Here is a 2632-nt window from a genome sequence, read left to right on the forward strand (position 1 = left end):
GGCTCTCAAAGGTTCTCACGAACCAGTATTCTGAAGATATTTCTGATGAGCTTGCTGACCAGTTAGTGCTATTTAAATTGACACAGTGTAAAACTTACTACCATTAATTCTATCAAAGAATTAGGTGAGTTCCTATTGATCAATCATCCGGAATTGTCGAGCAGTTTTTCAGAAGTGATCACTGCAAGCCTGTTGTATTTAACACTTCCTATCACAGTTGCATCAGCAGAAAGAAGCTTTTAGAAGTTGAAGCTCATTAAAACATACTTGCGCAGCACGATGTCTGAAACCCGATTGAGCTCCCTTGCAATTTTATCAATAGAGAACCAACGATTAAATAGTGTGGACACAGAAAAACTAATTGACATTTTCGCGGACTCAAGGGCCTGTCAAAAACCTTTCTGAGCAACTCTACATTGCTGGGTTATTTATATTTTGTGTGTAGAAGACTTTATACTGAATCACTATGTTCAACTCACTTTGTTTAAATATAATTGATAACGTGTTCAGTTACATGTTAATAAATCATAATTTGTTTGACTCTTCCCTGGACTTTCAACTGTACATCATTTTGCATACTAGATATGCTTACTTGTATTTTTGTTGCCTGCATAACCGTAAATCAGGTTCAAATTTGTTTTACAAAGAGTCGGCATGGGAAGGGGGGGCACCAACATTTATCTTGCCTCCGGGCACCTGGGTAGAACTTACGCCACTGCCCCTCACCTGTACCAAAATGTAAAACTAAAAGTTATTCTTTGCTTATAAAATGCTATTGGACTATCCAATTAACTACAGATATGTAGACAAGTGGTACTAGACAAACTAAAGATTACATGACTATGACAGCCCACTGGGTGGGTGTATCGTCACGTGCAGAAGCAGCAATATCTAACACAGAATGCCAACTTATCCACAGGCAGGCTACTCTCTGTATTACTGACTTCACTAAGAGGCATATTGATCTAATTTGTTTGAAAAACTCAGGTATGTGATAGCAAAATGGATTACTCACTATGGGGTCTATTCATGAAGGAGTGGAGAGGTGAGCCAGTGGAGAAGTTGCCCATGGCAACCAATCAGCATTGAAGTAACATTTAGAATTTGCATACTATAAAATGATGCAGAGCAGCTGATTGGTTGCCGTAGGCAACTTCTCCACTGGTTTACTTCTCCACTCTTTTCACTGCTTCATAAATAGACCCCCTCAGGGCCTAATACAGTAAGGATCGCTATTGAGGCTGAAATAGCGATTGTCTCAAAACTGTTACTACTGCCCAGAAAGGAAAAAGATGCCCACTGCTGGGTTCACAAATTTGCATAAGCAGTCGCATAACTGAGATGCATACGCAGAAATTGAGCACCATCAACAGTTGCGGTTGACCCATGCCTACTCAAAATAATACAACTGCAGTCTCACTGAACGCCATGTTTTTCATCACAGCGAACGCAGCTGACATAAGATACATGCCCCGAAAATGGGCATGACACGCCTGCCAAGGTGATGATGAGGATAGTGATAATATCTTCAAAATGTAACAAAGATTAACAACACTGTTTGCTTTCTTAAGCCCATTGGTAGCTTGGTTTATCCAAACCACCAAGAATTTTCTTTTGTGGGAGCCCAAACAATCCAAGCACTTCAGCCACAAAAGTGATAGTCCTTGTCACTGAAGTGCTTCATTTGTTAAACTTGCATGCTCTTTTTCATATACAACAAAAAGGTGTGTGAAAGGACCCAAAGGCAATTGCATCGTGCACCACTTTTCATAATGAGCTTTTGCCCAGTTTGTGTGTGTTTGACAGGCAGCGTATATAAAATCTTACTGTACTTAACTGGGTAGTTGACAGCCTTCTGTATCTTGACATGCCATCCATCACCATCTTCTCATCCAGACATATAGGCACCGGTTCTGGCATAACCTCCACAGATACAGTGTAGTATCCTCATCCTTATCATCCTTTATTGTATGACTTTGACAGGGTCTGGTATATTTTACCTGCAGACATGATGCTGGCTGTCAGTATACCGTCAACAGCATCCCATCTGCCAGAATCCCAGCAGTGTGGCTTACTTCACACACAACAGGTTATATTCCCACTCGGTTGGTTGCATGGACCCACCAACCAAGTGAGAATACCCCACATTTGTTGGGATTCCAGGCAATGTTATTTCACCGGCTGTCAGGATTCCAGCATCTGTCTTCTGAATGCTGGGATCCCGACAGCCGATATATTCACTGCGTCCCAGTTAACAGTGTATAATACTTTACTGGGATGTTGATGTTCCTCTGAATCTTGCCATTCCACCCACCACCAGATCATCCTCCTTGTCGTTGTTATGAATGACCGGATCCTTGTACTTGCTAGTTGCTGTGAAGTACTTCACAGCACTATTTGGAAATGTAGCAGCCTTGGACTTACTTGAAGTTGTGGGAAGCTCCGGTTCTATTAGGGTAAGACTCAGAGCCCTCAAGAGGCTGTTCCCTTTGTGCTTGTTACGCACACTGGTACTTAGGGGGCCCCTGGACTTAATTCCTCCAGCAGTAGGAGCTAACTCAATAGACCGGAGATCCCGGATAACAAAGAATATGACTGAAGAGAGAAGATATGACTGTGTCCTGGTAGCTAG

The sequence above is a fragment of the Pseudophryne corroboree genome, chromosome 4, assembly GCF_028390025.1.
Source record: "Pseudophryne corroboree isolate aPseCor3 chromosome 4, aPseCor3.hap2, whole genome shotgun sequence".
NCBI lineage: Eukaryota > Metazoa > Chordata > Amphibia > Anura > Myobatrachidae > Pseudophryne > Pseudophryne corroboree.